The 22,171-nt window shown below is 40.8% G+C and overlaps 2 pseudogenes; both read right to left on the reverse strand.

Annotated features, from left to right (window-relative positions):
- Nucleotides 1-1,325: 1,325 nt before the first annotated feature.
- On the reverse strand, nt 1,326-6,428 carry LOC141141277 (SAP domain-containing ribonucleoprotein pseudogene; annotated as a pseudogene).
- A 14,630-nt stretch (nt 6,429-21,058) lies between these two features.
- Nucleotides 21,059-21,462, reverse strand: LOC141141279 (small ubiquitin-related modifier 2-B-like; annotated as a pseudogene).
- Between the last annotated feature and the right edge of the window lie 709 nt (nt 21,463-22,171).

Genomic DNA, 22,171 nt, shown 5'->3' on the forward strand with positions numbered 1-22,171 from the left:
AAACGTTTCCGCACAAGAAAATAACTAAAAAATGTATTCGAGATGGTACCGCACACCAGACAAAATTCACCTCTATCAACCATCGAAATCACCAATGTGCTGGAGATGTAACTCTGAAGTGGGTTCCCAAATCCATATCTGGGGGGGATTGCAAACATATAAAATCATTCTGGGAGAAGATTCATGAGACAATATCTCACATTACAACATACAACTTAGATTTCACGCCAGCTCAATATCTATTACATCACACATCGATTCCTCGTTCCACCTATAAAAAATCTCTAATGCTCCATTTAGTAAATGCTGCTAAACAATGCATACCACTATATTGGCGGAACACACTCCCACCCACAATAGCAAATTGGTTGAAACGGATAGAAAAGATATCAGAGATGGAAGACTTAATACACCAAGCTAAAGAAAACACAACAAAATACATAAAGACATGGGCCTGTTGGATACACTTCAAAGAAACCTCGAAATATAAGGAGCTTCTCCAGACCTCCTAACCACATCCCACAAGGATTAAACTCCTGTAATATTATTTGTAATACCCGCTCATGATACACATGATCTGCCCTCCTTACTTACCTGTACACACTACTACACACTTGACCCTCAACTATCCCCTTCTTGACATCCTGAGAATAAAATAGCTGAATACCCACAAATGGCTAACACATGGTTGCTATCCGATAATTTTTCAATCCTCACCTATAAGACCGAAGTCTGGACTCCTCTATGTCATATCCCCCCCCTCCCCATCCCTTCCTTCCTTCCTTATTTACCACGAAATTCCCAATGTCCTGACAGATATGTCAAATATATAATCTCATACCAAACATGGAGTACAAAACTATATTTCTGAATAGATCAACAATATTAACACAACATGACATGACTCCACGGCCACATCCCTCGCACAGCATGATCCCATTAGGGGTGCTGGGGATGTGGATATGCTCCTTTAGATTTTCTTACTCCAAAACGTAGACCCCTTAAGAGTTCTCTTAAGGATTCTTTAAATCGCTAAAGTTTCTTTTATTCATCTTACAATCGTTTAATCTGCTATGTACATTCACTGAAAGCTACATGTACTGATGGATTACCGTTACGTAATGATTAGATGTTGATTTTGAAATAATCTATTGTGAAAATTATATACCTTTTATGTTCCGATTGTATCGGTTTCCTTTTCTGTCATAGTATACTGTTCTTGCCTTGTTTTTTGACAATCAAAATTATATGAAACAAAGAAAAAGAAATACATTATACAATACTAAGCAGCGATGCACAAAACAAAAACAAATTGGTAAGAATGACTAAACCAAGCCAAATCCCTCTGATCTTTTCTTCTTCTTTGCCGCAGTATCATCAGAAATGGATGCAGAGTTTGTTACTATACCAAAATGTTCCTTCCTTTTCTTCTGCTTTTCAGCATCTTCAGTCTTTTTGAGACAGGAGAAATGCTGAGACCAGACATTTGGACTCTCTCTTTAAGTTTATCAATATTCACCAGGAATGTTACTCCTGTCATCTGCACTTTCTGCTCTGTGGAAGGAAGACCAAACCGTATAACACAAGCTGCCTTTTTGCTCTCCAAATTGGCAAAAACTTTAAACCTTTCAGCTCTTTTCTGAAGTCTGTCAGACTGAGGCATCCCACTTGTTATCTTCACCACTTTCTTTACTGTTTCTATTTGTCCTGGTTTGCCAAAAGGCTTTTTTGCTCTACTCCCTCTGTGTCATCACCTAGAACATCTTTTTCATTGGCCTCTTCTTCAGCATGTTCCTCTAGATAAACTTGAAGTCTGCTGATCAGCTTACTCTTATTCCCTTTCACATCCAAAACCCCGGCCAGGCATTCCTGTTTGAACTCTGCCAGCTTCAGCTTGTGAATATCTACTGTTTTCCGCCATGTTTCTTACATGCCTCCGTAGCCACAATCCCAGCAAACGCAGCTATTGGCCCGCTGCACACGTGATGTCACTTTGTCTTTCATAGAGCTTCTGAAGGTAGGGATTGGTTTAACTGCAGGTGACACCCAGATTAGGGCACTCTCATTCACACGAGATAACAAGGAACTGGGAGTATGCAGCAAAAGGTCCATTGCAGCTCTGAGACCGGTCAGTGGGTAACACAGTCCAAGCTGGCAGGAGTGCATGAAAAACACAGTGGCCATCTGAATAGGTTGAGGTGCATGGGATCACAGGGGGTCCCTGGGAGCAGGTTTTAGGCATGGGTGCATAAGATCACTGCAGCAGGAAGCAGACTAGGAGTGCACAGGTGTTAGTAACAAGTGGTTGATGCACTCAGAAAATCAAACACGTGCTGAAAAGCAGGTACTGGTGGAACATAGAGAAGAATTTTGATAGCTAGAAGAACACAGGAATTGAATGAGTGCCTAACAATTCTGTAGGTAACCCAATCCAAAGAGATAGGACAGAAACACAATGAGTAAACTGACTGGGAGTTCAGAGGTGCAGATACCGGCAAGAACATACAGGAAGACATGGGGATGAATGGAGACTGGCTTCTGACTAGATTAAACAAGCAAATATTCTCCTGCGCTTGCAATGGTTAACACTACCCTGGCTTTGATGAAGAGGATTCGCCCTTGAAATACGCCAGCCATTTTGGATGCCTTCTGGTCTTCTGGCAATACTGATGGACTTGATTAGACCTTAGAACCCACTTGTTATGATATGCATTTAACCAATATGCATTTGTGAGTGTATTTATTGCTCTTTTTATCTTGCGATAAACTCTATTGAGGTAATGCGCTAGGTCGGTGTGCCTATCTCTTTTTATTTGTTTCTGACTAGATTAAACAAGGATCACAGAGCTGGACTTTGAATAGAAGTAACAGGTGCGGAAAAATTGGGCTTTGGGTGTTGGTGGTGCCTTCACCCCATAACACTATAGAGGTACTCTTGATAAAAGCAAGAATTGGCCTAGCTGTAAAAAATTTAAATGTGATGCCCCCGCCAAACATTTGCAGAAATATTGGCCTTTGGGTGTTGGTGGCGCCTTCATCCATTAACCTTCTAGAGGTACTCTTGATGAAAGCAAGAATTGGCCTTGCTGTAAAAAAGTTAAATTAGATGCCCCCGTTAAACAGTTGTGGAAAAATTGGGCTTTAGGTGTTGGTGGTGCCTTCACACCGTAACCCTATAGAGGTACTCTTGATGAAAGCAAGAATTGGCCTTGCTGTAAAAAAATTGTGAGTATATGTATTGCTGTTTTTATCTTGAAATAAACTTTATTGAGGTAATGCACTAAGTCGGAGCACCCTTCTCTTTTTATTTGTTTCTGACTGGATTAAACAAGGATCACAGGGCTGGACTTTGGATAGAAGTAACAGGTGCAGCAAAATTGGGCTTTGGGTGTTAGTGGTGCCTTCACTCCGTAACAATATGTAGGTATTCTTGATAAAAGCAAGAATTGGCCTAGCTGTAAAAAATTGAAATTTGATGCCCCCGCCAAACATTTGCGGAAATATTGGTCATTGGGTGTTGGTGGTGCCTTCACCCAGTAACCTTATAGGTACTCTTGATGAAAGCAAGAATTGGCCTTTCTGTAAAAAAAAATTTATTTGATGCTCCTGGTTGGGTGTTGTTGGTGCCTTCACCCCACATTCTAGAGGTACTCTCGATGAAAGCAAGAATTGGCCTTGCTGTAAAAAATTTAAATTTGATGCCCCTGTCAAACAGGTGCGGAAAAATTGTCCCTTGGGTGTTAATGTGCCCATTAAACCTATACTAAAAAATTATTTCAACATAAAATCAACACCCACAAAGGTGGGAAGCCAAGACAGTCTTGCAGAGATTGGAGAACCCAAAAACACTTAATCAGCTACATCAGCATCAGGGGTTGATAGCTGCTGCTAATTGAGGACTGACTCATTTTGACAAATGTGGATTTTTAAACACAGTGGCTAAAGTTTGATCAGCTTACAATTCCTAGGAACAAAGGATTTGCTTGGTCTTGAATTTAGAAATGCATGCTGACCTTGTAACGGTGGTCAAGGAGGGTTGCCAACCAATAATGATCCTTATCCTTGATGCCACAAATTATTGGGTCCTTTCGCAGGCTTTGAAGAATAAGGGAGGCCATGCACTGCAAGTTTGCGGAGGCATGAGAAGCAGAGTCCTTGGGGTTCCTGAGGATTACAGTATCTCGAACTGTCACCTTCCAGTCACATACTACTCTCAAGGTTTCTGGGGACTAAAAACCATCTCTAAAGGTTTGCCATATGTCTTGCTCCGCTTCTATGCCTCCAACACTGCCAGAATCCTCCTCCTCCCGCTCCTCTTGTGCGTTCAGTGGCATCACAATAATGGTGTCTGCATAAAGCGGGCCTTGAGAGGAAAGGAAGTCCTCCTCTTCCACCCACTGCTTTGCTTCGAGTGCCCTGTCCATAATGCCACACAGAGTATGCTCCAGCAGGAACACAAGTGGAATTGTCATTGATGCATGCATGGTCACAGCTCACCATCCTTATTGCCACCTCAAATGGTGACAGTACAGTGCCCAATTCCTTTATCAGCAGCCATTGGTGTAGGGAAAAAAAACAAGCTCCCCTGAGCCTGTCCTTGTGCCATACTCACACAGGTACTTTTTGATGGCCCTCTGCTGCATGTGCAGCCAATGCAGCATTGCCAAAGTTGATTTCCACCTGGTGGTCATGTCACAAATCAGGTGGTTTACAGGCAGGTGCAACTCACGTTGAATTTCAGACAACCGAACACTGGCTGTGTCTGACCACCTGAAATGGATCCAGACTCTTCTCACCTGCTTTAGAAGATCTTGCAAACCTGGGTACCTGTTTAAGAAATGCTGCACCACCAAATTGAGGACATGTGCCAGGTATGGCACATGTGTTAACTTTCCCTGTTGAAGGGCGGACAGAAGGTTAGTGCCATTATCGCACACCACCATTCCTGGCTCAAGGTTCAATGGCATGAACCTTCTCTGGGCCCCTTCAAAGCTGAAAAAATCTCTGCTCCAGTGTGGCTCTCGTCTCCTAGATAGATGAGCTGAAGCACTGCATGGCCTCTTTTAGCCTGATTCGTTGAATGTCCCCTTGAAGGCTTAGAGGGTACTGGTGGTTCATAGAACAATCCAGCAGAGGAGGGCATGGAGGAGGAAGGGGTAGAGCTGACTGATCTTGCATCATAACAACATGCTGTATAGAGACGTAGGTGGCAAAACAAGCTCCAGCACTGAGCCCTGTCCTGCATCCTTCCTAGTTGCAAGCAGAGTTACCCAGTGTGCTGTGAACTAAATACATTGTCCCTGACCATGCTTGCTGTACCATTTGTCAGCAGTAACGTAGACCTTGTGGCTGAGTACCTTGCCCAATGATGCCAAAACATTGCCTTCCACATGATGATACAGAGCTGGAATGGCCTTACGTACAAAGAAATAGTGACTGGGAACCTGCAATTTTGGTACAGCACATTCTGTAAATTCACGGAAGGGGGCAGAATCCACTAGACCGAGAGGCAGGAGTTGTAAAGCCAGCAATTTGGACAAGCTGGAATTTAGACGCTGGGCTTGTGGGTTGCAGGGAGTGTATTTATTTTTTTGCTGCCGCAGCTGGGGCAGAAAAATTTGCCTGGAATACTCTGGTCATGCTACTGGCAGATGTGTTGCAAGGATCTGTGACACCCTTTGCCATACCATCATCCCATTCAGTGGAGGCTCCCGAGAGGTCATGAGATATAGCAGGGGTAGACATGAAAGGTGAGGAGTGAAGAGGAGAAGAATTGTGTCCCTTGTGTGTGGCTTTCAAGTGCTCTTGCCAATGGGCTGAGTGGTGGGAGATTAAATGCCATTGCAAGCATGTGGTACCCAAATGGCTGGTGTTTTTGCCACACTTGATCTGCTTGTGGCAGAGATTGCAAATTGTGCTAAAAAAGGCCCTTACAGCTGAGCTGTTGGAAGTGGGCCGGGAGATAGCAGCTCCACAATCTGATGAAATAAGGTGGCTGCTTTCTACTCTTCCATTATGGCTGCCTCTGGAGGACACCAGATGGAATCTACCAGACAGAAAGACAGGAGTTGTAAAGCCAGCAATTTGGACAAGCTGGAATTTAAATGCTGGGCATGTGGGTTGCGGGGAGTGTATTTTTTTTTCTGCAGCAGCTGGGGCAGAGAAATTTGCCTGCTATACTTTGGCCATGCTACTGGCAGACAAGTTGCAAGGATCTGTGACACCCTTTGCTATATCATCATCCCTGTCAGTGGAGGCTCCTGAGAGGTCATGGGATATAGCAGGGGTAGACATGAAAGGTGAGGAGTGTGGAGAAAAATTGTGTCCCTTGTGTGTGGCTTTCAGGTGCTCTTACCAGTGAGCTGAGTGGTGGAGGGCTGAATGCCTTTGCGAGCATGTGGTACCCAAATGGCTGGTGTTTTTGCCATGCTTCATCTGCTTGCGGCAATCTGCTGCTCATGTGCTAAAAAAGGCCCACAGAGCTGAGCTGTGGGAAGTAGGCCAGGAGATAGCAGGTCCACAATCTGATGGAATAGGGTGACTGCTTTCTACTCTTCCATGATGGTTACCTCTGGAGGACATCCTGCCTCGTTGGGGTTGTTTCTCTTCCTCACTTTCCTCCTCTGCTCTATCCAGCACCTAAATCACATCAGTGACCTCATCATCATCATCATCACCTCCATCTTCATCATCACTGGAGCCAACTTGGCAATATGCTGTGGCTGGGAGAACATGACTGTCAATTTGTTGTGTATTAGTGTTCTCCCTTCTCTGCAGGCTCATGTTACTCCCTTCCTCTACCTCAGAACCAACATCAGAATCAAGTAATGTCTGTGCATCCTCAAGAAGCAAGTGGCTGACACTGTGTTCACATAATTCAGCTGACTTCTCTATGCATGATGCTGGGACTATGGCAGAAGTAGCTGTGAACAAGGAGGCAGAATAAGCTGCTCTGGCAGCTGCGGTGGACTGCACACTAGTGTCAGCTTGGGTCATAGAGGATGAGGAGGATGAGGATGGTTTAGTAAGCTAGTCCACCACCTCCTCTACATGCTGTGGCTGGATAGCATGGGCAATATCATTAAACAGAGACAAAAGTGCCCTGCCTGAGGACGGACCACATCTATCTTTGCCTGTAGACACAGACGCTGCTGGCTCCCTCATAGTGACATGGGAATGTCTGCCTCTCCTTGTTGGCCTCCCAGACATGATGGTGGGGGGGTTATCACCCAAATTTAATAGAATTTTTTGAATGAAAAGTGGCACTTAAGGACTGATGCTTACAGAAATGTAATAACTGTAACAAAAATAAAAAAAATTAAAAGGGAGAATACCAGCATCACAGTCAAAAAAACTGTGGCTGACAATTTAAAAAAGGGGGGCTGGCAAGGAACAAAAAAAAGACAAAAAAAAAACACGCAGTAACCAAAAAAAAAAGGCTATACAGCACTATATACAGCACTAAATGTTATGTAATGCTGTGTTAAACACTGCACTACGCTAACACACTACACTATACTCACACACTATACTAACACTACACTCTATCCTCCGAGTCAAATGTTATGTAAAGTTCTGTTAAACACTGCACTACACCCTGTTCCAAATTATCATGCCAATTATATTTTTCTCATTTACCTAAATAATTGATGTAAACAATAGTCAGCATAATTCTCATGTTATCAACTATTAAGAGTACAATTCAAATTTTATTGAACAAACCTCCTAATGATAACAGGTTTTTTTTTTTTTTCAAAATAAAAAACATACAATGCACTGTTCCAAATTATTATGCACAGTGAGTTTCAAAACACTTTATAGGTTGTAAAGAACTGAAAATTGTCATTTTTGTGTTTGTAGCATATATTTACTGAAATCAAAAGCTATTTCAATCAAACTTTGAACAACATTTTAACTTTTTAAACATTTTAACAGGTCACGTTACATTTAAACATAGGACCCCTTATTTGATAGCAGCTTCACAAGTTTCTGCTTGAATTTATTTGCAAGATGACAGAATAGCCTCCCAGAGCTGCTGTTTGGATGTAAACTGCCTCCCACCCTCATAGATCTTTTGCTTGAGGTTGCTCCAAAGTTTCTCAATAGGATTTAGGTCAGGGGAGGATGGAGGCCACACCATGACTTTCTCTCCTTTTATCCCCATAGCAGCCATTGATACAGAGGTATTCTTTGCAGCATGAGATGGTGCATTGCCATGCATGAAGATGATTTTATTATGGAAAGCACAGTTCTTCCTTCTGTACCAGGGAAGGAAGTGGTCAATCAGGAACTCCACATACTTTTCAGAGGTCATCTTTACACCTTCTGGGACCCTAAAGGGGCCGACCAGCTCTCTTCCCAGGATTCCAGCCCAAAACATGACTCCACCCCCGCCTTGCTGACGTCACAGTCTTGTTGGAACAGGGTGGCCTTCCACCAACCATCCACTACTCCATCCATCTGGACCATCCAGGGTTGCACAGCACTCATCAGTGAACAGGACTGTTTGTAAATTAGTCTTCATGTATTTTTCTGCCCAATGCAGCCAATTCTGCTTGTGAGCATTGGTTAGTGGTGGCCGAATGGAAGGTTTATGCACAGTTGTAAGACTCTGGAGGACTCTACACCTTGATGTCCGTGGGACTCCAGAGGCACTAGAAGCTTCAAATATCTGTTTGCTGCTATGTAATGGTGTTTTAGCAGCTGCTCTCTTGATCCGATGAATGGATCTGGCAGAAATCTTCCTCAATGTGCCTTTATCTGCACGAAACCCGTCTGTGCTCTGAATCAGCCACAAATCTCTTAAAAGTGCGATGATCATACTTACATTTTCGTGAAATATCTAATGTTTTCATACCTCGTCCAAGGCATTGAACTATTTCACTCTTTTCAGCAGCAGAGAGTTCCTTTTTCTTCCCCATATTGCTTGAAAATGGTGCTCTGCTTAATAATGTGGAACACCCTCCTTTAGTAGTTTTTCCTTTAATTGGGCTCACCTGGCAATCTAATTATCACAGTTGTCTGAGATTGTTTTCAGTGCTCAAAAGAGCCCTGAGACACAATGCCATCCATGAGTTAAACTGAAAAACAAAATATTTAATCTTTGTGACACTGAAATAGAATTTGCATAATAATTTGGAACAAGGTGTACACTAACACACTACAGTGACACACTATACTCACACACTATACAAACACTACAGTAACACTCTACACAATACGTGAACCCACTAACTTGCTAGTAGCGAATTGAAGCCTGTTTTAGCTATCTCCACTCCAACACACTGCAAAATCTTTCTATGGGAAGATACCTTTTATAGTGTGGGGTGGGACTATGAGCACTGAGCCGTGATTGGAGAAAGTCATCATCACTTTGTCCAATCAGGGCTCTGACAATGCCAATTGGCAAAGCCTTGCACCTGACCAGCAGTCAGGTGCAAGACTTCATCCAATTAGGGCCCTAGAATGCACTGTGAAGCGTGTACTGTGGGGCGCTAGGCAAATTTGGGTGTTCACTGAACAGGAAAACAGGCGATGTTCGGGCTGAACTTTTGCTTGGCTTGAACAGTTCACCAACACTAATCACAAGGCTTTAAAACCGAATGGCACTGGGGAACACTGGAGGTCACTGAGACAATGCAAGAAGGCACTAGGGAACATGGAGGTCCTGCTTCTAGCATATAGACACATTACTCAAAACAATAAGCAAGCCACACACTAAACCTTTAAGACAGTGCTCCCTTCATGATTGGCTGTGACACCTGCAGATAAAGGAAGCTGGCAGTCACACACAGAGTAGAAGACTCTGCCCAGGAGTGAGGAACATGTGAGTATGACAATTGGTTCATGGATACTCTAAATTTGTGCATAATATAATCATATAGTATTGAGTCTCTGCTTTTCCCATACACACTGGAAATTTTATTGAAACACATGGGTCAACAGCTACTTTTTATATTTCTTTCAGCATACACAGCTAAAGAACATCATCTTTAATGTTTAAACATTTCAACATTTTCACTGATTTATTTACAATGCTATGATAAATTATTTGTGTTCAAACATCTAAAAATTCTACCTGAACACATTTCTGAATGTTAAATTAAACTTTCCATGAATTAGATGTAAGCTTTAGTTTTCTACTAAAAAGATGAATTTGATGTTTTTATTACTCATACACCCAAAGAAAATTATGCATAGATGTTTAGAGGTTTAGCACCTATTTATTTTAACCATAGCTAAACAGGTAATGTTTTAGAGGGTTTTATATAGTTTTTGATCACAGAGGTGAGGTGTAAAATCATTTACTGTGCAAATGTATGAGGCATGCTCTTTTTACATAATTTATAAAACACTGAAATATTGTAATTGTGGCTGAAACATATTATTTATACTGTTTATGGAAAAATAATCCAAAACATGTCATTGTACTAGGCATAAATCATCTTTAAGTTGCATCTATCTACAATATATATATATTTTTTTTTTAAAGAAGAATGTCAGTATTTAGTATTTGTAGAACACATATTCACATTCATGATAAGCAAATTGGCCTGTGTGTGGTTTGCTTGATTTGACCATTTTCAAGGTAAATTTTCAAGATTATAGCAATAACAGGTCATCGGGAGCTGGGAACTGTAATGGGGGGCATGCACTAATGCAAAAAATACACACAATTTTAGAATTTATATAAAAAAAAATACTAATTGACAAGAGGGTTAATGGCCAAAATTAAAAATACCCAATTGCTTTAAATAACATGCTTGAGGGATGCTTTAATCCTGCATGTGAAGTGGTGCACTTTTAATATATATTCCATATTGCCACTAAATTACATTTCTTGGCTGGCTTTATTCTGTTTGTAACCAAGTTGTCATGGGATCCCCATCAGCATCTATACCCGACCCTTATCTAGTTTAGGGGTCTGGTATGGCTTTAAAGCGGTACCTACACACAAAAAAGTGTGGGACCTCCCCAAATCACAAGCATCCCCATCAGCAACTATACCCGACCCTTATCTAGTTTAGGGGTCTGGTATGGCTTTAAAGCGGTACCTACACACAAAAAAGTGTGGGACCTCCCCAAATCACAAGCATACAGTCTGGATAACCTGGAAAACGGGGGACAGCAAGAGTGCTCCCCCTCCTGAACTATATCAGGCCACATGCCTGCAGCTTGGGGAGAGCAAATTGTCAGGGTTGCTATTGATGTAGAACCATTAACAATCACAATGAGAGATGCTCTGAGAACCCAGCAGAAAGGAATTCATTTAACTGTAAAATCTAACATTTTTAATCTTGTGTATGGCTCTTTTGCTCAGCATGTTGTAGCTCAGTGGTTCTGAATGAAAAATATCAATAAACATTTTATTGCTTTGCTTTTGGTGAGCTTTTGGTGTTGTCACAAAGCATTGGTGGCAAAGATACAAATATGGCTTTGGAACCAAGAACCACTATTTTAATAAAGAGCTACAGTATACCCATAAACAGGTCATTTTCATACATCCCCTGCAATGCATTAATTGGCTCTGTAAAGTTCTTCTCTCTGAGCCATAAGATTGCTCTGCCTCCCCTACACAGCCAATTTTGCTATAGATAGATTGAGCATAGTTACACAGTGAGGTACTAATTCATAATTTGACTGAAACAAGGTTTTAAAGCTTTGTTGAGGAGAAAAACTCCCATCAACTTACCTTGCACCTTCATTTGTAAGTGTATTTATTCATGTATGGTATATACTGTGCATGAATTTATATTTATACAGCACAATATAAGAAATGCAAAGCTGCACATATTCACCGCCCTGCCCCTACACTCTTTTCATTGGCCCACTGGCTTTGACTGACAGTATTGGGAGGCAATGGCTCCTTCTGCTGTCTAAGCCAATGAAGAGGAAAAGACCCGGGAGAGCCACTGCTCTCGTGCACATTGCTGGATCGGTGGGGGGGGAGGGAGGGGGGATGCTGCACACAGAAGGTTTTTTACCTTCATGCATAGAATGCATGGAGGTAAAAAACCTTGAGTCTTCACAACCGCTTTAACCACTTCAATACAGGGCATTTTCACCCCCTTCCAGCCCAGGCCAATTTTTAGCTTTCAGCGCTGTCACACTTTGAATGACAATTGCGTGGTCATACAACACTGTACCCATATGGCATTTTGATAATTTTTTTCCCACAAATAGAGTTTTCTTTTGGTGGTATTTGATCACCTCTGCAGTTTTTATTTTTTGCGCTATAAACAAAAAAAGACTGACAATTTTGAAAAAAAAAACAATTTTTTAAAAGTTTTTGCTATAATAAATATCCCAATTTTTTTTAAAAAACATTTTTTCCCCAGTTTAGGCCGATATGTATTCTTGTACATACTTTTGGTTAAAAAATCAGAATAAGCGTATATTGATTTGGTTTGCGCAAAAGTTATAGCACCTATAAAATAGGGGATAGATTTATGGCATTTTTTTACATTTTTTTTTACTAGTAATGGTTTTTGTCAGGACTGAAATATTGCGGCGGACAGATCAGTTTAGACACTATTTTGGGACCATTCACATTTATTGCAGCCACCAGGCACACACATCAGCTCCCAAGTGACGTGGTGGTGACTCGCACCCCCTAGCGGCCGGGAAGCCGAGCATGTCATATGACGGCCTCCCAGGATAAGAGAGACACCTTGCGGCCATCATTTGCCTATACGTGGGATGGGAACAGGTTAATATTATTTACATTTAGCCCCTTTTCAGTATCCTGCAAAAATACTTTGCTTTTGGTGATGATGCAGCTACACAGTAGTCATTTCTCTTTTCCATGGCAACAATGTGCCTGTTAGTCCATAAAGAAGCAAACATCAGCCTGTCAAGTTATTTGAACCAAGAAATTCTCTGCTCCCACTGTAAACTTCCTCTGCCATTTGGCTTGCAATGCATTAGTTAATTAAGAGGTCAGCCTCAACCTCAAAACGCTACATTTTCCTTCTTTCCCTCCTCACACAAAAAATAAAGATAAACATGATTATCCATCTGACTTACTCTGCTATGGCTTCCTCCCTATATTGTTACCCAACAACAACAAAGTAGATAAGTAGAAATTTGAGGTATCCCCTTCATTACATGAGGTGGGTGAGCTTCTTTTTCTAACACACAAAATAGAGAATGCTGTTTTTTTTCCTGCTTACAAGCTTGATGATCTGTTGGTCATGACCATTTTGCCTTCATATGCTACCAGTGTTTGGGATGCATGCACATGATGCTTCTTATGCTAGCCATGCTAAACCTAATTTCATATAGCATTTTAAATCTGTTTTTGTTTTTTTTTATTTAATTGACATTTTATAATAAATCTGAATCTTTTTGATGTATTGTTATTTTGAATTTTTTTCTTTTATTTCTTTATTCAATTTTCTTTTTTACACTTGTTTTAGTTTTTTGCATTTTGTTGTTTTTATACTATTTTCATTCATTATATTTGCAATGCAATTCATTGTAACTAACATTGCTCACCCCTTTCTTTCCACACTGATTTTGCTTTGTAGTACCAGGAGGAGATATTGTACAAAAATCAGTACAGAAGGACTTGTTGCTCATAACAAGTACTCAGAAGTATGTTTTGGATTGCAAATGAAGTAACTTTACTATGTAGACAACCACTGGTAGAGTTTGACTATGATCTCTAGACTAGTCTATAAGATGAGGAGATTTTATAGGCTGAAAAAGAATATTAAAGAATATATTACCCCAACATTTCATATTCCTGATAAGCGATGGGTGAACGGTTTGGCCCAAGCATAAATTTGGGCCAAATTTTGATTGATCAGAAGTTCTGCGAAATTCGGGGCAAATTCAAAAGCCGCCAGAACACCGTTAAAGTCTATGGGACACTAACATGAAAAATCAAAAGTGCTCATTTTAAAGGCTTATATGCAAGTTATTGTCATAAAAAGTGTTTGGGGACCTGGGTCCTGCCCCAGGGGACATGTATCAATGCAAAATTTTTTTTTAAAATGGGCATTTTTTAGGGAGTAGTAATTTTTTAATGCTTACAGTGAAATATAGCTCACTATATTTAAACTATAAACTATAGTATGCCTGTAAAGTGGCATATTTTTCCCGTGTTTAGAACAGTACCGCAGCAAAATGACATTTCTAAAGGAAAAATTGTTATTCAAAACTGATCGAGGCTGTAATGAATTGTCAAGTCTCGGGAATATAGATAAAACTCATTGAAAAAAACGGCATGGGGTGCTCCCTCAGTCCATTACCAGGTCCTTTGGGTCTGGTATCAATATCAAGGGGAACCCCGAACCAAAAATTAAAAAAAAATTGCGTGGGGGTCCCCCCAAAATCCATACCAGGCCCTTTAGGTATGGTATGGAAATTAAGGGGAACCCTGTGCCAAATTTAAAAACCAATGGCGTAAGGGTCCCCCCTAAAATCAATACCAGACTCTTCAGGTCTGGTATGGATTTTAAGGGGAACCCTGGCAGGCCGCAGGAAAAGAGGGGGGGCGAGAGAGCACATCTTCCTGAACTGTACCAGGCCACATGCCTTCAACATGGGGAGGGTGCTTTGGGGTCTGACTCAAAAGCACCTTGTCCCCATGTTGATGGGGACAAGGGCCTCTTCTCCACATCCCTTGCCCATTGGTTGTGGGGGTCTGTGGGCAGGGGGCTTATCGGAATTTGGAAGCCCCCTTTAACAAGGGGACCCCCAGATCCTGGCCCCCCCTGTATGTGAATTGGTAATGGGGTACATTGTACACCTACCATTTCACAAAAAAAGTGTCAATAATGGTAAAAAAGACAAGAGACAGGAACAATGCCTTTATTAAAAAATAAAAAAATAAAAATGTCCAGCGATGTAAAATCACGCTGCGTGACGGACCAAAAAAAACAAAAAAAGTCACAACCTTTCCGCCTCCATGGGAGGCTCCCGATGAGTGACTCTTATAAAGCTGTTATATAGCTGAGGGCGGGGCCACCGGGTGACATGAAAAGACAGTCCAATTGTAATAGAAATAAAATACATTTTGTTACTCGAAACAATATAATCAAATTGTAGCAATTGTCAAAAAGTGCCTTCCCATTCTATATGCGGATAATACATTGTATGACATTTTACAACAGGGATATAGTTTTTTCCAGTACAAGGCTCCCACACTGGGATCTATCCTATCTCCTATTCTTTTTCATCCTCATCATCCCTCATGGACATGGCTAAGTACCACTGGATCTTTTCCTTGTGGCAACATGTAGACAATGCAGAAGACACAGAAAAAACAAAGCTGTCACCTCTTTCTCCACAGGCAAAACCTACACTCTTAAACATTTTATTAATTGCAGCTCTAAATCAGTGGTTTATGCAGTGGAATGTAGTGCTTGTCAGATACAGTACGTGTGTTGCACCATTCGCCATCTACGAATCAGAGTCTCTGAACACTATAATGACACTGTCAATCCAAATGGCAAAAATATTTCTAATGTATCATAAACATTTCAAGACAGTGCATAGAGGTAACCTTGATACTTTTTCTCTTTGGTTTAGAACATGTTAAACGGTCTACAAGAGGGGGGGGGGGGGATACCTATCGCACCCTGCTCCAACGGGAGGTGTGATGGATACACACATTAAATACCAGAATGCCGTTGGGTATGAAAAAAGGATGGATGTTAGCCTGTTTTTGAAATAATGCTCTTAAGTATAGCAATTCATGATTTTTTATTGAAAATCTTCCACTGTTGTATCAGTGGGAATGTAATGGTTAACATTCCATGCTCTTTGTTGAAACCCGCTGGTTTTGTGTATGTTTGTTTGGCCCAGGTCTGGTCATCTCCACCTGTAACCAATTAATGGTTTGATTTTTTAATTAAGTGATTTTTGCCCTTCATACCTCACAAGGGCTGCTTCCCTTAAATATACTTGTTTCTAATGTCATATTTTTATGCTTTTGATGAAGGCCTAAGGCCAAAACGCTTCAGTATTTTGGGAGGATGTTGTTGCTGTAATGCTTAAATAAAAATTTTCTATGGAGAAGCTGTTGAGATCTAATTAAATCAATTCTGATAATAGAACCAACATACTATAATTTAACTATTTAAGTTCCAGCACTTGTATTTTTACAGTAGAAACATAGAAACAGAAAAGTGACAGCAGAAAAAGACAGAGTACTCCATTCTTGTTTTTTGTTTTTTTTTTGTTTATTTTTTGGGGGCTTGTTTTGTTTTTGTATTTTTTTTCATTAACTTTGTTGTCTGACTATAAATCTATGCATGTCCCAAGCATGTTTGAAACCATTTACTGTTGACTGTCTCACCACCTCTGCTGGTCGTTTATTCCAAGCATCAACTACTCTTTCAGTAAAATAATACCTCCTAAGATTTGTTTTTAACTTCCCTCCAGTTAGTTTGAGGTCATGTCCCTGTGTTCTTGATTTTGGTTTCATATTGGAAAAACTGCTTTCCTGAACCTTATTCACCCCTTGATGTATTTAAGGTTTCAGTCATGTCTCCCCTTTCCCTTCTTTCCTCCAGATTGTACAAATTAAGTAGTAAAGTAATTTATTTTAAACAAAATTTAAACAACAAGATGTCAGAAGAGAAAAATCTACCTAAACTTTTTAAATCTTTTTACATCTTTTCTAATTCTTCACCCAGCTACATGTAACAGCTACATACAAAAAGTTATAAAATCATTTCAGCTTCACTATAAAAAATAGGTTCAACTGAGAGGTGGGTTTCCTTCCTTAAATATGATAAATCTGGAATAAGAGTGCCTGTGAAAAATTGTAATGGAAAAGTTACCCACCCCAGTATCTGTCTTGCATTATTCAATACCCCTGGATGGCTTTGTAAAATGATAAAGAAAAATAATTTACTGGAATGAGCTGAAAGCATTAAAAAAAAGTTAACTTGGTCGAAAAGGAGGCAAATCTTTAAAAGAAGAACACCATCAAGTTAGGGTCAGAGGAAGAGTGAATTTTTAAGCTGAGCTATATCTGCTTAGTCCAAGCAAATCTCAGAACTCCTCATCCTGTGCCTCCTTATCCCAAAAGCTTAGGTTCACCATATGTCTATGGAATGATTCTTTGGAAAAGGAATAAAAAGTCGCAAACCAACTGATCCTGCAAAATAATCAGACCTGATGAACTGGGGCCAGACAGGTGACTAGTTCACAAAATCCATACAATAAACCCTACTTAACGGACAAAAACAGTCACACAAGCCTATGCAAGAATATGAATGTTCAAACTTCATCACAGATGAGCAGGCTTACCATTGCTTTGCTTACTTGGAGGATTAACTGACCCCTTTGAATCAGAGGTTGCCTGAACTCCGACAGCCGCTGCATGACCTGTAGCTGAATATACAAGCCATCTTCTTAGTGTTCACAGCAGTATCACATAACAGAGCCGTGTAGTAAAAAGGACTGTGTGTGATACGTTTATGGATACTAAGGAGCTGAAGAACAGAGCGTGTTGTCAGCATTAGCCCATGTAGCTAGTTGAGGCAACAACTTATCAGATCTCAGGGAGCTCAAAAGCTCAAATAACCACCCTAATGAAACTAGGTAAACATGAGAAAGTTTAGACATACCAAGTCTGCATAATTATAACATAGGCCTAAGTGTTCAGATTCTTGCATAATTGCATGTTGTTTTTTTAACCACTTGCCGACCTCCTAATGCAGACATACTGCGGAAGAATGGCACGAGCAGGCAAAATCACGTACCTGGTACGTGGTGTGCCTCCCGCGGGCGGGGGGCACATCACGTCCCCCCGGTGCCCGAGGCGGTCGGCATCGTTAGGGGAGTGATCAATGCTGAGGGGGAGGCCACTCATTCGTGGACACCCCCTCGCGATCGCTCCCAATGAATGACAATCTTCCTCTGCCTCTGTAATGTAAACAGCGGCAGAGAAAGTGACGTCATCTCTCCTCGAATCGGTCTTTTTCGTTCCGGCACCGAGGAGAGAAGACATCAAGTAAGTGCACCAAACACCACACGTACAGTAGAACACTCTAGGCACACTTTTCACCCCCATTTTTTTACTGATTATTGCATTGGTGTCAGTTTGTGACAGTTAGAAGTGGTAGGGCAGTTAGTGTTAGCCCCCTTTAGGTCTAGGATACCACCCTACCCCCCCTAATAAAGGTTTAACCCCGTGATCACCCCCCGTCGCCAGTGTCATTAAGCGATCATTTTTCTGATCGCTGTATTAGTGTCACAGGTGACGCTAGTTAGGGAGGTAAGTATTTAGGTTTACCGTCAGCGTTTTATAGCGTCAGCGACCCCCATATACTACCTAATAAAGGTTTTAACCCCCTGATTGCCCCCTAGTTAACCCTTTCATCAGTGATCACCGTATAACTGTTACTGAAGCATGGGGGCAGAAGGGGTGGAGGAGCGATTTGCTCCTACCTTTTGGGGGGGATGCCCCCATGCTTTGGCATATATAAACGGTGCATGTATGCCCATCATTAGAAGTGGGTGGATGAAGGGAGGTATTCTAATGGAGAGCATACCCACTGATCAATCTCTTTTTTTCGTTCAGCCCACAGGCTGCATGGAAAAAAAGATTACAATATATGCCCAACAAGGACCAGCAACGTACTGATATGTTGCTGGACTTTGAGTGGTTATACCAGAATTATGCCTGCAGGTTTAGGTATCATCTTGGTATCATTCTTTTCAGCCAGTGGTCGGCTTTCATGTAAAAGCAATCCTAGCGGCTAATTGGCATCTAGACTGCTTTTACAAGCAGTGGGAGGGAATGTCCCCCCACCGTCTTCCATGTTTTTCTCTGGCTCTCCTGTCCCAACAGGGAACCTGAGAATGCAGCCGGTGATTCAGCCAGCTGACCATAGAGCTGATCAGAGACCAGAATGGCTCCAAATATCTCTATGGCCTAAGAAACCAGAAGCTACGAGCATTTCATGACTTAGATTTTGCCGGATGTAAACAGCGCCATTGGAAAATTGGGAAAGCATTTTATCACACCGATCTTGATGTGGTCAGATACTTTGAGGGCAGAGGAGAGATCTAGGGTCTAATAGACCCCATTTTTTTCAAAAAAGAGTACCTGTCACTACCTATTGCTATCGTAGGGGATATTTACATTCCGTGATATAACAATAAAAATGATTTTAAAGAAAATGAAAGGAACAGTTTAAAAATAAGATAAAAAAGCAAAAAAAAAAAAAAAAGCACGCCTGTCCCCCCCTGCTCTCGCGCAAAGGCGAATGCAAGTGTCAGTCTGGCGTTAAATGTAAACAGCAATTGCACCATCCATGTGAGGTATCACCGCGAAGGTCAGATTGAGGGCAGTAATTTTAGCAGTAGACCTCCTCTGTAAATCTAAAGTGGTAACCTGTAAAGGCTTTTAAAAATGTATTTAGTTTGTTGCCACTGCACGATTGTGTGCAATTTTAAAGCATGTCGTGTTTGGTATCCATGTACTCAGCCTAAGATCAACTTTTTTATTTCATCAAACATTTGGGCAATATAGTGTGTTTTAGTGCATTAAAATTAAAAAAATGTGTTTTTTCCCAAAAAAAATGTGTTTGAAAAATCGCTGCGCAAATTCTGTGTGAAAAAAAATGAAACACCCACCATTTTAATCTGTAGGGCATTTGCTTTAAAAAAAAAAATATAATGTTTGGGGGTTCAAACTAATTTTCTTGCAAAAAAAATAATTTTTTCATATCAACAAAAAGTGTCAGAAAGGGCTTTGTCTTCAAGTGGTTAGAAGAGTGGGTGATGTGTGACATAAGCTTCTAAATGTTGTGCATAAAATGCCAGGACAGTTCAAATGACCCCATTTTGGAAAGTAGACACCCCAAGCTATTTGCTGAGAGGCATGTCGAGTCCATGGAATATTTTATATTTTGACACAAGTTGCGGAAAAAAGACAATTTTTTTTTGCACAAAGTTGTCACTAAATGATATTTTGCTCACACATGCCATGGTTATATGTGAAATTGTGCCCCAAAATACACCACCTTCAGGATTTCTAAGGGCGTACATTTTTGATTTTACTCTTCACTGCCTATCACAGTTTCAGAGGCCATGGAATACCCAGGAGGCGCAAAACCCCCCAAATGACCCCATTAGGTAGCTTGGGGTGTCTACTTTCCAAAATGGGGTCATTTGGGGGGGTTTTGTGCCATCGAGGCATTTTATGGCCTTCAAAACTGTGATAGGTAGTGAGGAGTGAAATCAAAAATTTACGCCCTTAGAAATCCTGAAGGCGGTGCTTGGTTTTCGGGGCCCCGTACGCAGCCAGGCTCCCAAAAATGTGGTATCCGCATACTCAGGAGAAGCAGCTAAATGTATTTTGGGGCACAATTTTACATATAACCATGGCATGTGTGAGCAATATATCATTTAGTGACAACTTTTAGTAATTTTTTTTTTTTTTATCATCATTCAATCACTTGGGACAAAAAAATGTAATATTTAATGGGCTCAACATGCCTCTCAGAAATTTCCTTGGGGTGTCTACTTTTCAAAATGGGGTCATTTGGTGGGGGTTTGTACTGCCCTGCCATTTTAGCACCTCAAGAAATGACATAGGCAGTCATAAACTAAAAGCTGTGTAAATTCCAGAAAATGTACCCTAGTTTGTAGACACTATAACTTTTGCGCAAACCAATAAATATACGCTTATTGACATTTTTTTTACCAAAGACACGTGGCCTAATACATTTTGGCCTAAATGTATGACTAAAATTGAGTTTATTTGATTTGTTTTATAACAAAAAGTAGAAAATATAATTCTTTTTCAAAATGTTCAGTCTTTTTCCGTTTATATCGCAAAAAATAAAAACCGCAGAGGTGATCAAATACCATCAAAAGAAAGCTCTATTTGTGGGAAAAAAGGATGCAAATTTCATTTGGGTACAGCATTGCATGACCGCGCAATTAGCAGTTAGTGACGCAGTGCCAAATTGTAAAAAGTGCTCTGGTCAGGAAGGGGGTAAATCCTTCCGGGGCTGAAGTGGTTGAAGTGGGGTAACAAAACACGGGGAGGGCAGTAGGAAAACATTACCTAAAATAATACACATCCACCCTAATGTATATACAGTACGGGAAGAGGGATGGAGATGAACATGTTCAAGTGGAAGCAGTGGGAAGCAGCTGGGTATTTATAGCTTGTTCCCGTCTGCTGCTGGAACACATCAATTGTATCTTCATCCTCCATCTCCAACTGTGCTGGTGTGTCCATCTCATTAGGCTGACCATCAAACCAGAATCTAATTTGCCTCATTGACAAACCCTGACGTTGACAATAAGCCTTCATAAGTTTATTAAGCGGTGTATGTCTCTTAATTAAAATTGCACCACTGATCCATCTTGACCAGACACTTTCAGGCTGATGTGATCATTGTTCTCAATCTTAAAACCTTCATTTGGTTTGTCTCTGCCATGGTCTCTCCTGTGCTGGTAGTATCTTTGTTGTCGCCTTCTCTTCATAAAGAGCCTGAACCTGCGTGGTTTGTGTGTGAATGTACAAATTAAAGTCCTGAAGTCTAGCTTGATATGTTTTATGTGATTTTTAAAGTTTACAATGACAATTAAATTAAGTTTCTGCTGCAAAGAATGGAAAAGTTATTTGAAAATAAAATTACATTTCTTTTATTAATTTAGAGGTATATTATCAAAGATTCACTGGGGAAATCAGCCAGTGACTATTGGTCCCAAATTCAATGTAAGAAGCTTAATTGAACAAGCTGAAGTTAGAAGCTGATTGGTTACTATATATACATCTGCACCAGTTTTAGTAAATAACCCCCAGTATACATTATTCTTAGCTGTGCACATGCGTTTATATACTGTATGTGAGCTGACTGAAGCTCAAGGCTCTCTAGTTCTCCCCCTGTTGTGTGGCAAAATTGCGGAGATCTGCTCGTGCATCTTCAATGTCCACTAGTTTAGCCTCAACTCATTCTGTGTCATCCTCGTTTTCTTCATTAGCATCCACAAGATTATTAATAGTGTTAGCAAATTCTCCCATTTTTTTTTCTATATGATCTACTCTGGATTCAACAGCCTGTAATTCTGTAGTACTTCTGCATACAGGACATCATATCTGCATGAAGGGAGCTACTTAGGAACATGAGCATGTTCTTCAGGACTGTGTCCATAACTGGCTTGTTATTAGTGAGAAATTCTTCAATGGAGT

This window comes from Aquarana catesbeiana, linkage group LG04, assembly GCF_042186555.1.
Source record: "Aquarana catesbeiana isolate 2022-GZ linkage group LG04, ASM4218655v1, whole genome shotgun sequence".
NCBI lineage: Eukaryota > Metazoa > Chordata > Amphibia > Anura > Ranidae > Aquarana > Aquarana catesbeiana.